The sequence below is a fragment of the Schistocerca gregaria genome, chromosome 9 (genome assembly GCF_023897955.1).
Source record: "Schistocerca gregaria isolate iqSchGreg1 chromosome 9, iqSchGreg1.2, whole genome shotgun sequence".
NCBI lineage: Eukaryota > Metazoa > Arthropoda > Insecta > Orthoptera > Acrididae > Schistocerca > Schistocerca gregaria.
The window spans coordinates 29,597,261-29,615,788 of record NC_064928.1 but is presented as its reverse complement, the minus strand read 5'-3'; the positions used below and the strand labels follow the sequence as shown (position 1 = coordinate 29,615,788).

Sequence of the window (18,528 nt, the reverse complement as noted above, 5' to 3'; positions counted from 1 at the left end):
TGTTCATCAAATGCTATTTTCCCAATGAATCTGTCATCTTGTCTAGCCAGTCAATGCCACCAGTTTACTACTGCCATTGTGTATTTAACATATTTTTCTTACATCATAATTTTCAGTGCACTGTATGGGGATTTCTAAATGATTTATGTTAGCAGATGCACTTCTTACAATTTAGTAGCCAACATATAATTTTCACACTTGCTGACCGCTTGGAATTGGCTCCATACGTATTCCACAGAACGTTTTAGAGGTTCTTATGCTAATTTGTTAATATTCACAGTCGCATTTTTCCCCCCAAATATGCCGACATTTGTGAGGTTGTAGTTAGGATGGCACCTACAAGTACTGTTTAAATTTGTGTGACTGAAATGCATTATTCGTGGCACAAAAATTGCCAACTGCACCAATGGAAATACCAGCTACACTGTAACCACACTTCTTCTGATTGTGTTTATCGCCTTGCATGACATCAGACAAAAGATACAGACAACAGGCTCTATGACACGGGAATGAAATTGCTTAACGAACTTCCGAAGTACCCATATGGATGTTGCTCTGCAGGTGTATCTTACTAATAGGTGTTTTTATAGTAATACGTAATGCCTCTCAGAAAGGTAGACTATCTTTCTTTGCACCATACAAGCTATAAATAATTGAAATGCACTGTGTTTCTGTAATTATTTCCTGCAAGATATGACATGATTTGTAGCACCTGTTGAAAATAAAAAAGTATTGTTTTTTATGGAAAATAAATAATAAACTGCCTTTCTATGTTATGTAATACAATTATTCACAGCAGCATAGGAAGAATACAAAAGTAAAACTGCCCTAACCTCTTTCAAGATGCTTCGTGCGCCCTGTGTACCACTGTGGTCATCAGGCACCTCCCACTCTTGCAGACACTGAAAAGGAGTGCACCAAGTTACTATTGTGTGAACTACAAATACCACATACTTGTTTAAGTTATGTCGTGACCACTACAAAACCTTTTTCCTTTTTTTTTTTTTAAATGAGTAGCAAATAACACACAGAGAGCCAGATATATATAATTTGGCGCCCTTCGCAATTAATAGTTTTTTAAGGAGGGGCAGGACTGCCAAATGGAAGTTGTAATGTTATACTCCTTACTGAACACAAAGAAAACAAAAAGCATGCAAATTTCCATTACAGCGGGAAAACAACTATGTCACGTTACACATAGATGACAAACCTATATACTGTGTAATCAACACGAACTAGTTAAGGATGAATACTGACAGTCAGTTGACATGGAAATAACACAAAAAAAGAGACTGGCACATAGAACGTCGTCAGCACTGTAGACTCATCAGGCTCCATCTTCAATTAAATAACAGCAGCCAAAGTCATGTGGTGACACACTGTTCCTATGTCCACTTAGTTCTCACATATGGATTCTTTTTGGGGGTTTAAAAGCACAAAACATGGGCACTATTTTCAAACTGAGGACGATAAGAATTTTAACTAAAATTAGTAGGTTAGTGAGATTCATTATAATGATCTATTTAAAAAGACAGGATATCTTTACTGAACCAAGTTAGCACTTCTTCCAATCTGTTGCGTGTATCAGTGAAAACATTAAGTATGCTACTTCACTAGGAGTTCCATACACACACATGTAACAAGAGCCAGTTTGGAATTACATTTTCAAAGGTAAAACAAACAAAACAAAGTTTTCTATAAGGAATAAATTGCACAATAAACCATCAAATGAAAGATTCATTTGCCAAACATTACAGTGCGAGATCAGGAGGTGTTAATACAAAATAAAACAAGGGATTAACAATGACCTTTTTCCAACGTAGAATATGCCTGAGTCATCTCCTGTACCAACTATTGTTTTAATGGAGCTTTATGTTTGAGATTTCCAGGTGCATTAGAATTCTCCGACAGTGAGCTTCCATTCTGTTTGCAAGTTCACTTTCGTATGCTTAGGTTCTTCAGCCATATTCTCAACATATATTTTCCCCTTTGTTACTCATGAAATGCGCTGTTTCATTGACAAAGATGTACATCATCTCCTTTTCCTGTGTACGGTACTTCTTGGAAAGAAGCCTATGCATAAATCCTTTTATAAAATCATAAACAACAATAATAAATGATAAAACAATGGCCTCACAGTATATCCTATACGTTATGCGCTTTGTAATTAAGAGCCACTCAATGTAAACAAACAAGATCAAAAGACGAAAACACAACTTGGATATAGACAGTAAAAAATTGAGCCTTGTACAAAAGGGGGTAAATTACCATCTTGCACAAAACGCCTTGCCAGTGTAGTGCCAAAATGTGTGTCTTGACGATTTTCTAATGAATATTTATCCATTGTAATTTAGCAACGAAGCACTATACATATAATAATCATTATTACCACTTTGTACATGAATATTATGCCCTGCCTTACCACTGTACTTATTATGGTCCATTTAATGACATATTTTCATGTTTGGCATTTTATAACTTTTAATTTGAGACACCTAAAATTTTGTTTCATATATCAGTTTCAATGTGGTAAATGCTCAAGTTTGTAATTATTGGAATATTTTGTTCCCGTGCACATGTTATGTTACTGTTTGTAATTATTAGCGCACTTGGCTACCGTTCACATGTATTGTCAAAGTACCTCAATTTCTAAATGTTACTTTGTAATGCACAACTCGTCCCACAGCCACTCGATTCTTTATTTGGATCAACGGTAAAAGAATAAATGGAATGTTTTGCTGGAGTTTCGTCTCTAGGATTCGCATGAATGTTATAATACTTTCTATCGTAGCACACACTTGTTATATTTTAATTACATGGAGTATTTTTGATTACGTGATAAGTTACTTTTACATTTTAAATCACTTCATACATTCGTTCTAATTTCATTGTATTGTTCCCTACTTACATTGGAACTGCATTCTTCTGCAACGTTTTGTTGTTGACCATCAGTTAAATGTCTGGGGAGATCGCTTGCAATATGCAGCGAACTGTCATCAGTTTGTTGATGCTCTGATGGACAGCACATTTGTTTACTATTTCCGCTCTGGTTATGTGAGGTTGTGTCGTTTTCCACATTAATTTCAGTTATTCGTCTAATAGGATCACTTTCCTTACACACTACACTGTTGGCAGGGGTTTCGCCACTACGTTTTTCGTTACACTTTAGCGACTGTAATAAATACTCTTCCAATCTTGCATTTGAACTGAGAACTGTATCTAGATTTCTATTTATTGTCGAGTTATCATGTGATATTTCATATGTTAACTTGAGAAGATTTTCTACAAGCTCCATTAGGCAACTGTTTACACTGTTCTCTAAGCTTTTAGTTTCATGCGCTTCTTTTCCTCCGACAAGTTCGATACCTAACCTATTTTCGCAAGCTTCACAATGAAACTTAATCTGCTGTTTCGAAAACGACACTGCACGAGCCGCTCTGTTACTAAGGCCTACACAATCACTGTGGAATGATTTTCTACACCATAATCCACACACTAAAGCTATTTCCTTGCTATTAACTGTTTTTTGGCACTTTACACACGATTTACTTCCGTCACTCGGCGCCATCATTGTTTTTACAAGATCGCGTACTACCTGTAGCGACGACCGAGAATTCGTCACGCGAACTGTGCTCTAGCACGCATGCATAGCTCTCCAGCGCCAGCCGGCCACCGCATTCTGAGCTGCGACGCCGATCTGTTCGGATGCACTGCGCTAACGCTGGTCTGATCGCCGCTACTATGTTATTCTCCACCGGCGCACGTGACTGCCGTGAAACGGCGTGCGCTCGCCGGTGTTGATTATTGTGTTTGCGACGACGCACACTGGACAAGTCGGTGTGCGAAGGCCGCGAAATACACGCGCTTAGTTTATTGCCCCAACATCACGACACCACGCAGCAGAGCTCCCACTCTGCTTCCACCGAAAATAGGGATGATTCCGAGCCAGGGTCCGCGGCACTGCCCGGTAACCCGCGTTCGAGTAGCTTAGGGCCAGCTCTGCACCGGATACCCTACGGTGACAGCCAAGGTGTAACTGGCAATCCCAGCGTGGTGTCTGGAGACTTTCCCCAATGCCAGACGTCTGACTTTACCCAAACAGATCAACCATTCACTACAGTCAAGCGTGGTACTGCTAGGGACCGCCGAAAACAAAACACGACACACACAAAACACACTAGAAAGACACACAGACCCGAAGGCGAACCAGGCACGTCTGCTGTCAGCAGCAGAAAACAAGCCATGGAGGACGTGGCTGCAGCAATGGCCGCCCCTCTACCTCACGATCACGAGGAGGACATGGAAGTGGCAAATGTCCCCACTTCAAACAGATTCAATGAACTCACACATGACGTAGACGACGCTCCCCGCCCTGGAGCAACAGCGTCTTCAAAGAAAGTCCGCAAAAGGCTATATTGATTTCGTCAAGGAAATCAGACCAGGGCTCAAAAGCAAGATACAGCTTACTTACAAAGGAGACTCGATAACCCAGACGACTACCGCTATCTGCGGCAACACCTCGCCCTTCGCGTTATGCAATCTCACACGTATGACCTAGAGCCAAACAGACTACAAAAAGTAGTCATTGAATATCTCCCTGACTTTGCGGAGCCGCTCGAGATAAAATATGCGTTGACCGAACTCAACTTTGATGTCGAAAACGTAATTCAAATGCATGAATACCAAGAAATAAATGGGAAATCACAGCTCGTGAAATTACCAAACTTCATAGCCACCATTGTGAAAGGTGAAAATTCTGGTGAAACCTACAAAGTAAAACGCCTTTACGATAGAATCCTACAGAAGGAAAGATCGCCCAACGCAGTGCTACCGCTGCCAGCGGTTCAATCACGGCAGCCGCAACTATCGAGCTGAACCGCGTTGCGTAAAATGCGCAGGGCCCCATCTATCCTCTCTGTGCTTCAAACCCAAAGACAAAGATCCAACGGGCGTACACTGCGGGGGAAACACCCAGCAAGCTACCGGAAATGCCCGAAATACATTGAAATAGCACAAGCCATGAAAAACAACTCGAAACGAGAAGCTGGAAAGCCGAAACGAAAACCAGGCCCAGCCATAAACACCACAAATTTCCCGACGTTGAGAAGCCGTGGGGTCGTACCCACGGTTATTTGAATGGGTGCCCAAAGGGAGCGTACCGCAGCAGACACAGGGAACGGCGGCCGCGCAGCAGCCAGCCCGGCCGACAATACGTCTGTCGCACTGCATGCACTTCCCCACAGCGGGAATGAACCCTGACGCAACTACGAGGCATCGCCAGCCGACTCACTTCGTTTGATCTGGCCAAAGTGGCCAGAACAATAAACACTATGGCACAGCTTCAGGCAACAAACACCTGACAAGGTCTCGAAGCTGATAGTACTAGCGTCTGCAGTTTTAAGTTTCTTCGACGGACCTTAATACAGTAGACAATCTGTACCTAATAAACTGGAATGCTGACGGCGTTCAGAGACAAAAGCATACTCTAGAACATTTCCTGGCTGATATGGGAGTTGACATAGCTCTCTTAACAGAGGCGCATCTCGACCCCGACCAAAATCTAGCGATTACGAACTATTCCATGTCTCGAAAAGACAGAGCGGACCGTCCAAAAGGCGGAACGCTAATACTAATTAACAACAGCATTGCTCACAGAGTGGTGGACGTCCCTCGACTCGAAAGAATGGAGGCGTCTGCCACAGAAATCAAGCTCGATCAGGGATTAGTTATTCTTGTAGCTGCCTACCAGCCTCCAGGAAGAAACGTAACAGTCAGAGACCTGGATTCCCTGCTAGGACTAGGGCCAAAGTAATTGTGGTTGGAGACCTGAACTCCAACAGAAGGACGTTGCCTCGCAAACAACAACAGTGGTGGCACGTTGTACAACTATGTGCAAAACCACAATAATGTAACTATAATAGCCCCTGACGAACCGACCCACTTTCCAAAAAATCCGACCACAGACCCGATATACTAGACATCTTTGTAACAAAAAACTTCTTCGGGGCTACGACCCAGTGGTTATAAAAGAACTGGACTCTGACCACGACCCTGTTGGTATCGAAATCACAGGAGCCAGACACAACCGAAACAACAAAGCCTATTACACATATAGCACCTACTGGCACAGCCACAGGGACCTAGTCAAGCACCATACCACCGAACCACCTAGACTGACAAACTGTAGGGATATAGATCAAGCCGTGGACCACTTCACCCACATAATTAACAAGTGCAATATACAAACATCCACCAGAACACGCCACCTAAATAGAAGGCAGGACCTACCTGAAGAAATCAGGAACTACTGCGCACAAAGAAACGTTTCGGTAAAAGGTGGCAGGCTTACCGCGATACCGAAGACAGGAGAATCGCAAACAGTCTAGCCCAGGAAATCAGGGTACTCTTGGCTGAGTTCAGAAGCTCTCTCTGGGAAAAAACTCTCCACGAAACCGGGAATAATCCACAAAAGTTCTGGCGCATAATCAAGTCGCGTAAGGATTCCGCCAAATCCACGGCCAAAACGGTCTAGTCTACGATCCCCACGACAAAGCGGAGGTCACGGTGAATTCCTTGGAACTACAGTTCATGGAAAACATCGTCACTGCTGACGAGGCGGGCGACCACGAAGAAACGGTCATTCGCACAGTTCCGAGAAATTTACGAAGATGCTCGGACATGGTTTTTCAACCTGTGACAGAACAGCAAATCTGCTCGGCCATCAAAGGGCTCGGAAACAACAAATACCCCGGTCCTGACGGCATCAAGCCACCCCAGCTCAAAAACCTACCCCCCTCAGCCACCCTTATCCTAACAAACATATTCAACTCCTGTCTTATACATACTTCCCATTCTCCTGGAGAGCAGCAAAGGTCAAAAGGTCAAACCCGGAAAAAATCCCTTATTCCCACAAAACCGTAGACCCACTTCCCTCCTTTGTATCCCTGGAAAAATACGCGAACGCCTTATCCTCGCCTCACTCCATTCATTGCTAACAGAGAGACATATAACCATCCCACAACAGTTCGGACTTCGCGCCGGAAATGGCACAATAACTCAGACCACCCGAGTGGTCGTGCAGATTTGCAAGGCATGAGCCGAAGGTCAAAGTACGGGGGCCGTATTTCTAGATATAGAAAAGACCTTCGACCGCGTATGGCACTACCGCTTGCTATGCAAAATACACAACTATGGCTGCCCACACCACATTCTTGCTGTACAAAATACACAACTATGGCTGCCCAACCCACATTCTTAAAATACTGGCGTCTTTCTTAAGCGATAGGAAGTTCTATATAAACCTGGAAAGACACAAGAACAACCTCAAATCCATAGAGGCAGGCGTGCCCCGAGGTTCCGTACTCGGCCTTGTCCTTCACAGCATTTACACCACTGATATACCCCAAAGAGACAACACCCAACAGACACGGCCGTATACGCCAGTCACTCTAACCTAAATTACATAGCATACCATCTCCAAAGGCACCTTGACGAAATTACGCAATGGTGCAATCTTTGGAAAATTAAAATCAATGCTACGAAATACAACGCCATCATGCTTACAACCAAAAGACGGCCACCAAACCGGCAGACCACGATCGAAGACAACGACCTTCCCTGGTGTAACACCATCAAATATCTAGGGCTAACGTTTGACAGCAAACTCCTCTGGAGCGAGCACATCACAGACGCGAGCAACAAAGGCTCAGGACGACTTTTCCAGCTTTACCGGCTTTTGAAAGGAAACGGGCTGACCACCCAAACAAAGCTAAAAATCTGGAAGATGGTGGTCCTTCCAGGTCTACTCTATGGCTGCGAGATCTGGGGCATGGCTGGAGACACCCACATACGCAAACTGCAAGTCATTGAAAACAAGGCACTTCGTATCATCACAGACGCGCAACGGTTCGTCCCAAACGCCACTATACACAGAGATATACACATGCCCACTGTATCGTCTATAATGCAGTTGAGAACGCAAACATTTTACGAAAATGCCGAAATATCACCTTACCAGCTGACATCATCACTGGGCTCAGACCCATTCCACGTGCACAAACAAACCCATCATGTTAACAAACCCAAAAGTCAGACAGAAGGCATTAGGAAAAGCCACCGGCCCTTCAGAATAAATGGACTGAAGTCCAGTCATGACAACGGCAATGGCAGCCCTCCCGCCTGGCTCCACAACTCCCCTACAGCCAGACTTCGCTGTCTGAACGTGAGGAAGGAGAAACTGCGAACGCACCGCTTTCTCATGACAATACAATCGCATTGCATACCACTTGGTTTTATATATCAACAATATAGATCACAAAGAAAACAGATTTTCAGTATTATTTAAATAATGTTTGACCAGCTGAAGGCCTAATTTTATCTGCCACAAATTGGGGGCATACGGACAGACGCACGTACTTTAATCGTAACTTATTTTAGTTTCAGAATCCAAAAGCGCCTTGCGCACACATATGTTAATCTAAATATTTTATCACGTTTGCAGGATCATTGGAGAGGCATGCAAAGCTGAAAACTTAGTCCTTCTCGACAGTTTTGACGTGAAAGAATTTATCTTAGAAGAATTACATTACAGTTATCTGTTGCATCTGGTCATGAGCAATGGCACTTTCAACTAAAATGGCAAAATGTCTCTAAAACAGATGCAAGTCGGCAATGTCATCAAAACAGTTAGAAAACTATCCTCGAAATTCCATCGAGGTCACAATGCATTCTTCAGAACTCGCGTTTAAATTGAGGCTGTTTTTTGTGCGAATTTGTTCCTTGCATAATGCGATTTTCTTTTTAAAAGCATCAAATCAGAAGTATATTGTTTCTCACCTTGCACTGTCGTCACACAACACAACAGACGGGTGGAATCGGACGCTTCCATTGACCCGGTTTTTAAATCGAAAAATCGGTCCGGGCATGCCCTTAGACTCAACCAACGTATTTTGCAGCAATACAGAAAATATCTATACTATTAGTTCAATTCTGCAGAAAATGTTGCAATTCACAGCGTAATAATGCGTGCGAGCTCAGAAAATTTACTATGCGTACCTAGGGCGACCAAAATTTGCACATGGTTTTAAGGGAGATAACCAACATCTGGCCATTTTTTAAATGGAGCTTTACGGGGATTTATTAGCAATAATTTTCAACCGCCCAACTGCATTGTATTTTCTTGGAATGATTGATATAAAATTGGCATACTTTGCTTCCTTTCATTTTATTATGTCATACGGTATCATATTTTGGGGTAACTTCATTGTCACTAATGAAAACTAATTTACTTCAGACGCAAATGAAACCATAAGTGGAAGGTGAACGATCACTTCGTTTACATGGGGCTCCCAAAACCGGATTTCTTAAACCAGTTTCCCCAATATCGTACCGCTTCTGGGTTGTCATCACCCCATTTACACGGGGCTCCCAAAACCGTATTTCATAAATAGATTCCTAATACCACTTCAAGGTTATCATGTAAACACATCAAAATCTGTTTTGGAAATGCGCTTCTGATTGCCTGTTTTCCAATGTAAACGCAACCGGTTTCGAAATGTGCTTGGGCTGTCAGGTTTAGTCTTAGTTTTAAAAATGTTCGGCTAATGTGGACGGAGAGGCTTTTTGAACAGTAAAGAATAAATAGAAAAATTACACCGAAGCTGTTAACACCTCGTCTGTTCGAAGAGAAACAGCGATGGTGCTGACTACATCAGACACTGTCACAGCCGTTTTCCAGGCGCCATATTTAACTGGGCTCCCAAACCCGCCTCAGACCTTAACACGTAAATACGACAGCGAGAAATGGTTTTCGAAATTCGTTTTTCGTGTTTCAGAAGATATGTCGCATTTAAACGCAGTGAGTACTCTTACGGGAAGAATACGACACACTGGGACATTTCGTGTTGGCTGTCCTTTGTTTTCGATTGCTGCCAACTGGTGTGTTCCATCAGTACTGCCTCTTCGTCACATAGCGAAACGTGTTGAGCAAGTGGTTAAGAAATAACTAATGTAACGAGTACAGCTGGGCATTAACATCTCTATAATGCGATTTCTGGAGTCCTTGTTACTTCTGTGTATAGTTTATACTACAGCTGCTGATCAGTTCGAGACGAACGCATCCGTGCGTTGCCCGTACCACAAATATACTGTTGAGCTACCTACTTTCATTGTATTAAGATGACAAATCCTACAACACTTAGGAGTAAAGAAGACCACTCGCCAGTCCTGCAAAGCGGCCCATCTCACTGTCTGTGACCGCACTTCTTAGCCCTCTGCGTCAGCAGTCAGCAGTCTCGGACGAAACGGGCCCGTGACGTCACTGCAAGGGCCGAGCTGGGCCACCTGTCTGATGGGTGTGCGACGGGCCGGTGTTGCCCGCCATCCCGAGGGCGGACGAAACGAGACCGAACGTCAGTTCGCGGGCAAGGCAGTGTTTTATGTGTTATTCCCACAACTAGGAGCACGTACTTTATTTTATCGTTATTTTATGTAATTCTATTTCACACATGAAATTTTACTCTGGGCCGGTTGTACAACGGCCGCTTAAATACAAGATTAGCTAACCACGGAATAAGCTAACCACGGTATAACTTTGACAGGGCGTTGTACGGTGCCATTTTATTCTCTGGTTAGTTAATCCTGGAATAGCGATCTCGTTCAGTTAAGTTGGCAACAGCAAGAGAGCACTCTGGATATTTTCGCGCGTTTTTTAAGTTTATTTACGTCTCGTCGTCTGCAAAAAGAGCTCGATTAAAATGAGCGAAAAGCGATCGAGAGCTCAAAACTATTCCCTGAAGATGTATTAAGGCTTGTCGATATCGTTCACGATTTCAGAAGCATAATAGAGAACAAGGAAACGAATGCAGTGTCATGTAGTGGAAAGCTCAGTCAAAACATTTCACTAACCTTGTAACGTATGTATAATGAAGTATCTCTTGAAATTGGTTAAATGATCAAATTTTCGTTGTTTGACCAATAAGATATCTTTCCAAATTTCAGAACAAAGCGTGGGAGAAAGTATCCGATCTCTATAATTCACAAACAACATCATGCAGAACCAGTGATCAGCTGCGACAGAAATATGACACGCTAAAGAAAGAGACCAGAAAATATGCTCCCTTAAGGCAGCATAGGCACCAGACTGGCGGTGGGCCTTTTGTCCAACATAAATTTGTAACTGTGTATACAAAAATACACAATATAATTAAACTTCCTTCAGATGGCCACACTAGTCATTTTGATTCTGACGCAACGTTTCTAGGTAAGAATATTCCGTCCAAAATGGTAGATGATGAATTTTTCGTAGGCAGCTAATGTAGTAACTATTTTGAAAGGCAAGGAGCTTTTTAAAATAATGAACGTCATGTCATCGTTTCAGAGACTGCAACAACCAGCGACAACACAGGCGTCACGGAGTTTAATTTGGCCGATAATTTTGAGGTGTGTTATTTACGAGCTAGCTCTCTGACGTAATTAAATTTTATAATGATTAATTCCCTACAGTAGCAATGGGTGTTTTACAGCACAGGATAGAGTAGCATGGAGAGCTGCATCAAACCAGTCTCAGGACTGAAGACAACAACAACAACAACAACAACAACATAGTACATTTACTGAATTATTGAACACTGTTTGTTCCTCCACTTCTGCTGCTTCTTTTTTTCCGTATACAAATACCATTTTTATGGTGGGGCGGTAATTAAATATTTTTTGGGGGGATACACATGGAGAATAGGTTGTCAACATTTATAGTGGACAGCCATAAACCTTTTTATATTGCTGGGGTTTAATTAATCTACTTATGGGTCATATCTTAGCTAGAGGCTGTTGTCATTTAATGTCTCCTAAATATATGAGTAACAGTTGCTTTTAAATATATAATTATGGCTTTTCAATTATCTCTAGCATCTATGTGTAATATAGGGCGAGGGGGAAGTAACTGGAGAAGTAAGATCTTCACTCTGTTCTTCCTTGTTTTCTACAATATTAAAATTTGCGAAACAAGACAAAAAACTGTTTGTTTAGTTAATTCACAATGTTTCACCAAGGACTCTCTGTTGATGAAATTACAATGATTTATCATTACTTTATAAGAAATTGTCCCTGCCCAATAGTTTCAAGTCATTAAAATGTCAACTTTTGTCTTTTACGCCCCTGCTCGACGTGTCACAAAGAAAAAAATTACACCTTCTATTTTTAACACTTGATTTTTAACGCAGCAAGTGCACAAATTTGGCTTTTATCGGTGTTTAGGTCATACTGAGAAAATGAAACGCCATCTCCTGGCAACATATTGTGGATATCCCCATTATGGTGCGTCTAAAGCTCTTTCCTCAATTTTCTGAGATTGTTTTCCCATTAAGGAGCAAGATCGATGTTACAGTTACTTCTCAAAGAAGATAAACTGCGCTTTATACTCTACAACGAGGTAAGGAAAATAGTAAAGTACACTCCTGGAAATGGAAAAAAGAACACACTGACACCGGTGTGTCAGACCCACCATACTTGCTCCGGACACTGCGAGAGGGCTGTACAAGCAATGATCACACGCACGGCACAGCGGACACACCAGGAACCGCGGTGTTGGCCGTCGAATGGCGCTAGCTGCGCAGCATTTGTGCACCGCCGCCGTCAGTGTCAGCCAGTTTGCCGTGGCATACGGAGCTCCATCGCAGTCTTTAACACTGGTAGCATGCCGCGACAGCGTGGACGTGAACCGTATGTGGAGTTGACGGACTTTGAGCGAGGGCGTATAGTGGGCATGCGGGAGGCCGGGTGGACGTACTGCCGAATTGCTCAACACGTGGGGCGTGAGGTCTCCACAGTACATCGATGTTGTCGCCAGTGGTCGGCGGAAGGTCCACGTGCCCGTCGACCTGGGACCGGACCGCAGCGACGCACGGATGCACGCCTAGACCGTAGGATCCTACGCAGTGCCGTAGGGGACCGCACCGCCACTTCCCAGCAAATTAAGGACACTGTTGCTCCTGGGGTATCGGCGAGGACCATTCGCAACCGTCTCCATGAAGCTGGGTTACGGTCCCGCACACCGTTAGGCCGTCTTCCGCTCACGCCCCGAACATCGTGCTCCCCGCCTCCAGTGGTGTCGCGACAGGCGTGAATGGAGGGACGAATGGAGACGTGTCGTCTTCAGCGATGAGAGTCGCTTCTGCCTTGGTGCCAATGATGGTCGTATGCGTGTTTGGTGCCGTGCAGGTGAGCGCCACAATCAGGACTGCATACGACCGAGGCACACAGGGCCAACACCCGGCATCATGGTGTGGAGAGCGATCTCCTACACTGGCCGTACACCTCTGGTGATCGTCGAGGGGACACTGAATAGTGCACGGTACATCCAAACCGTCATCGAACCCATCGTTCTACCATTCCTAGACCGGCGAGGGAACTTGCTGTTCCAACAGGATAATGCACGTCCGCATGTATCCCGTGCCACCCAACGTGCTCTAGAAGGTGTAAGTCAACTACTCTGGCCAGCAAGATCCCCGGATCTGTGCCCCATTGAGCATGTTTGGGACTGGATGAAGCGTCGTCTCACGCGGTCTGCACGTCCAGCACGAACGCTGGTCCAACTGAGGCGCCAGGTGGAAATGGCATGGCAAGCCGTTCCACAGGACTACATCCAGCATCTCTACGATCGTCTCCATGGGAGAATAGCAGCCTGCATTGCTGCGAAAGGTGGATATACACTGTACTAGTGCCGACATTGTGCATGCTCTGTTGCCTGTGTCTATGTGCCTGTGGTTCTGTCAGTGTGATCATGTGATGTATCTGACCCCAGGAATGTGTCAATAAAGTTTCCCCTTCCTGGGACAATGAATTCACGGTGTTCTTATTTCAATTTCCAGGAGTGTACATAAAATGGAAGGAATTGAGCACTGCAGATTAATCAACATCTACACTTGAAAATGTGAATTGCATGCAAAGTAGCTCTAATCTAATGTCTTCTTGTGTTATTGTCAACTGCATGATTTGACTTCAGATAACACCACTTGTAAAAATCCGAGTTTTAAGAAGCCCACTACATCCTACATTGGAGGAGGAGGTGGATATTGGTGTTTAACGTCCCGTCGACAACGAGGTCATTAGAGACGGAGCATAAGCTCGGATTAGGGAAGGATGGGGAAGGAAGTCGGCCGTGCCCTTTCAAAGAAGCCATCCCGACATTTGCCTGGAGTTGTCTAGGGAAATCACGGAAAACCTGAATCAGGATCGCCGGACGCGGGATTGAACCGTCGTCCTCCCGAATGCGAGTCCAGTGTCCTCATCCTACATTGGATCTAAATGCAAGTTCTTTACATGAATCTGACTCTAGTTCTGCAAGCTTGAAGTTACTGCGAAATGAAACAACTGGTAAGCAAATTAATTACTCTGTTCATGAATTTTCTCAGTATTCTAATGTAAACTTCAAATATTGCATTACCTGTTGACATCATCCTCTGCCACACAAAATCTAAATCTTATGTAGGGGGAACCGTAAACTTATGTTTACACTAGGTTAGCAGTGCTTATAATTATAGTTTCACAAAATAATATTTTGTTGGCAGCACAATACTTGATGTTGAGTGAAAATATTTTAACAGCCTAGAGGGTTCACAGCAATTAACTTAAAACTTTGGAGAATGTAATTTAAAATTTGTGCTAAGGTAGAATCTATGTCACTGTGTCTGTCTCACAGAGCTGTAAATATGCTTGCCCTCTTACATAACGTGATGTCTCAAGGTATTACCTTGTATATTCTATAGTTTAGTGCCATATACTGGGGTTACTTTACCCTTTGCAGGTAACAGGCCCTATAGTCAGATAAAGTCTTAAATTTTCTTTTCCCCAGTGAAAGTAATCATCTTTAACAAGGAATAAACAAGGCAGTACGCATTCTCAATGTGGAAAGAATGATCCTGAAAGATGATATTATTTTGTGAAACTATTTTGTTGGCAGTACAATAGTTGATGTTGAATGCGCCGGCCGCGGTGGTCTCGCGGTTAAGGCGCTCAGTCCGGAACCGCGCGACTGCTAAGGTCGCAGGTTCGAATCCTGCCTCGGGCATGGATGTGTGTGACGTCCTTAGGTTAGTTAGGTTTAAGTAGTTCTAAGTTCTAGGGGACTGATGACCACATAGTGCTCAGAGCCGTTTGAACCATTTAATTTGATGTTGAATGTAAATATTTTAACAGCTTGGAGGGTTCACACCGGTTAACTTAAAAAGTTAGGTAAATGTAATTTAAAATTTAGAACCACTTAAACCTAAGGACATCACACACATCCATGCCCGCGGCAGGATGCGAACCTGCGACCGTCGCAGCAGCGGGTTTCCGGACTTTAGCATCCAGAACCGCTCGACCACAACGGCTGGCTATAGCGAAGTACTCTTCATAATTTCATTAGATGCATCTGCAGCCGGCATTCAGTTATAAATTAACTGCTTTTACTGCTTCGATGTACACAATCATACAGTAATACGTTCCCTGCCTTTTCACGATTTTCTTTACTTTTCTTCTAAGGCTATTTTCCTCCCATATAAAGAAAGGCCTGTTTATACTACACAGAAGCCCCAAAAAACTGGTACAGGCATGCAGTATTCAAAAGCAGAGAGATATGTAAACAACCAGAATACGGCGCTGTGGTCGGTAACGCCTGTATCAGACATGCGTCTGGAGCAGTTAGATCGGTTACTGCTGCTACAATGGCGGGTTATCAATATTTAAGTGAGTTTGAACGTGATATAGCCGGCGCACGAGCGATGGGACACAGCGTCTCTAAGGTCGCAATGAAGTGGGGTACTCGCTTCGGCGGTACATATACTACAATTGGAACGACAAAGAGAAGATTAGCAAGAGAATCGTTCAACATGACAGAAGTGCAACCCTTCCGCACATTGCTACTGATTTCAATGCTGGGCCATCATCAGCGAACCATTCAACGAAACATCATCCACGGGCTTTCAGAGCCGAAGGGGCACTCGCGTATCCTTGATGACTGCACGACACAAAGCTTTACACCTCACCTGGGCCCGTCAACACCGATATTGGACTGTTGATGGCTGAAAACATGTTGCCTGGTCGAAAGCGTCTCGTTGTAAATTGTATCGAGTGAATGGACGTGTACAGGTATGGAAGCAACCTCACGAATCCATTGACGCTGCATGTCAGCAGGAGACTGTTCAAGATGGTGAAGATTCTGTAATGGTGTGGGGCGTGTGCAGTTGGAGCGGTATGGGACCACTGATAAATCTAGATACGACTCTGATAGCTGACACATAGGTAAGCATCCTGTCTGATCACCTGCATCTATTCATGTCCTTTCTGCATTCCGACAGAATGTCGTCCAGAATTGCTACAGACTGGCTCCAGGAACACTCTTCTGAGTTTAAACACTTCCTCTGGTCACCAAACTGTCCAGGCTTGAACATTATCGAGCATATCCTAGATGCCTTGCAACGTCCTGTTCATAAGAGATCCCCACCCACTCGCAGTTTTACTAATTTATGGACAGCGCTGCAGGATTCGTGGTGTCAGTTCTGTCCAGCGCTCTTCAGACATTAGTCGAGTCCATTTTCAGGCACACAGTTCCAGCTGTTTCAATTTTTATAGCCGGGATGGCGGCAGTTGTTCGACAGTGCGACGTCTTCATACTTCTAAAACAGATGCTTTGTAACACAGCTGCTCCAACGCAGCTAGTAGCAATCTTATTGCGATGGACACAAATAAATGAGGCACGAGTCGTTGATAAATTCTAGGAAATCGTTTACGAAAGTCCTTGTGTAATCTTTTGGAAAGATACGTTGTCTTATTATGTGTCAAACAGAAGTTATGGTATAAGAGATTTTCATGTTTTTCGTATTACATAGAAAATGATGCGGAAATTGCAAGTGCTTCGATAAGAAAGGATGGTATGTCAAGAAAACGGGAAATAAAACAAAAACTAATGGTTGGTGAACACAGAACCAAAGAGCCTGAGCCAAATCAGATGGTGATGGCAACACTGTGCAATGAGCATTACTTGCATGCTGAAGGCTCATCTGGAATTCACCTGTCTCACGGTGGCATGGCTCACCAAACACGCCTTCCCAGATCTGCTCAGGGCAAATTACTGATAAATTCCTGGCTGTGTATGCGCGTGATTTGAGATCCTACGAAGTTATTGGAGGGGAAGGGATTTTGGATCTGGCTCAGAGATTAGTCAATACTACAGCGACTTACAGAAAATGTATCCGCAAAACCTGTTATGCCTCCCCCACAACTGTCTCACGCCACATCACAGATAGAAGTGAAAGAATGTTCGACGACACAGATATGCGAATATGTAGCGCCAAGAGCATTCATTACCTGACATGTACAGATCCTTATTTTGTTAACTGGGACGTCAGCTCTCGTTTCATGTTTATGACCTGGTTCCTAGGCGAGCCTAAAACAGATGAAAACATCACAAAGGAATTGCTGAGGCGATTTATCTGAAACATGTACCTTTTACGACTGTCGCTGCTCTTCTACACTGAAGTTTGCCTGTCAGTTGCTGAACACAGTGCTACCAAATGCGTTTAATGTGCGGTATATGTCACTCAATATCCCGCAACTTGGTTTTGTTCCGACTGCAGTGAAGGAACTTGTGACATTCGCAGAGCAAAGTGGCGTTGCTCTTAGTCTAGAGAGAACAGTGGAGCAGTCGTCCGAAACTCTCTGGGACGCACGATTGACCACGCTTTAATCGGTCAAAAGGCAATACTGGGTATTGTGCAAAAAGCTCTCTGAGGAGAGTGAGAAACAGAGAGAATGAAGGCTTCACATAACGTTCATGGACGAACTGAGCTCTGTTCTAGCGCTATGTATGCTGTTATTTTTGTGGTGTCACCGCCAGACACCGCACTTGCTAGGTGGTAGCCTATAAATCGGCCGCGGTCCGTTAGTATACGTCGGACCCGCGTGTCGCCACTATCAGTGATTGCAGACCGAGCGCCGCCACACAGCAGGTCTAGAGAGACTTCCTAGCACTCGCCCCAGTTGTAAAGCCGACTTTGCTAGCCATGGTTCACTGACTACTACGCTCTCATTTGCCGAGACGATAGTTAGCATAGCCTTCAGCTACGTTATTGCTACGACCTAGCAATGAGCAATTATCAGCACTATTGATGTTGTAAACCGTGTGTCGTCAAGAGCGACGTTCGTCATTAATGGATTAAAGTTAAGTATTCCAGCAGCTACGTCCGTTTTTCTCAATTCTAATTCCCTTGTCCTGTTCCAGACCTCACGCCAGCCTGCGTGAGCTAAGACGCGTGCATTTCGGCCTCCTTTACCAATATGGTTAGCTCTCCTGCCGACAACAACATTGGCGACGAGAGTAAAAGTGTTCTTATCTAAATTGCCCTGATTTACTTGTGTAATGGCTTCGCCACAATCTCCAGATGTACTGTCCGAATTTTATCGCTTACAGAATCAGCAGACGCAGACCTTACTGGATGCCCTTGGACAGCTCGTCCAGGGTCAACGTGCAATGCAAAACGATGCGGCAGCAGC

At 44.0% G+C, this 18,528-nt stretch overlaps 1 protein-coding gene across 1 annotated transcript in view; it reads right to left on the bottom strand.

The window, feature by feature from the left end:
• The window catches only part of LOC126292122 (gastrula zinc finger protein XlCGF17.1-like), a 139,781-nt gene that overhangs the window by 105,147 nt on the left and 16,106 nt on the right, over positions 1–18,528 (bottom strand). Inside the window, exon 2 of the mRNA XM_049985953.1 lies at positions 834–902. The gene's annotated coding sequence lies outside the window, so the exon portion shown is untranslated. The remainder of the gene's footprint in view (positions 1–833; positions 903–18,528) is intronic.